Source organism: Pygoscelis adeliae, unplaced genomic scaffold (assembly GCF_000699105.1).
Source record: "Pygoscelis adeliae isolate BGI_AS28 unplaced genomic scaffold, ASM69910v1 Scaffold75, whole genome shotgun sequence".
NCBI classification, from domain to species: domain Eukaryota; kingdom Metazoa; phylum Chordata; class Aves; order Sphenisciformes; family Spheniscidae; genus Pygoscelis; species Pygoscelis adeliae.
In genome coordinates, this window is record NW_008824772.1 from 4,776,828 (window position 1) to 4,777,454 (window position 627).

Sequence of the window (627 nt, forward strand, 5' to 3'; positions counted from 1 at the left end):
TCCTCCAGTCTGGGTCTTGGGGGCCGGATGGGAGGCGGGTGTTTGCATTAGAAAAGGGGGGCAGAACTGCTCCGCGTTTCGGCTTCTTTATGTTGCTCCATTTGCATCGTGAAAGCGGACGGGTGCGCTGGAGCCCAACTACTGCAGATTTCCCCGGCATGGTTGCGCGGAGCAGACTGGACTAGGAGTGGCTAGGTGTCTGGCTGGAGTTTGAAATCATTATTTTGCCTTTTTATAGTCGTGAAATTTTTAGCAGCTCTTCTCTCTCCCGTAACCTGGTTTAGGACAAATCCACAACAACCAAACCCAGCTTTTCAAAGGAAATAATGCAAATTACGGGAATTACCTGTAATCTTTCCAGTTGATTTGCAGGCATATGTTGATTTTATTTTATTTTATTTTTTTTAGGGATGAATTGGTCTCGCTGAGAACGCTCCAAGGTGATGACAGTTTCCTAGACGGGACAACTGCATGCCTACGGAGCCTGCAAGGACAAGTGACAGGGCGGGAGACGCTGCGTGTTAGGGGATTCCACGCGTTCCGCCTCAAAGGATACCCCGGTGCCGTCAGGGGTGCGTGGCCGGTAAGTCACCCGGGGAGAGCGGCCGTGGCTCGCCAGCGCGGCCG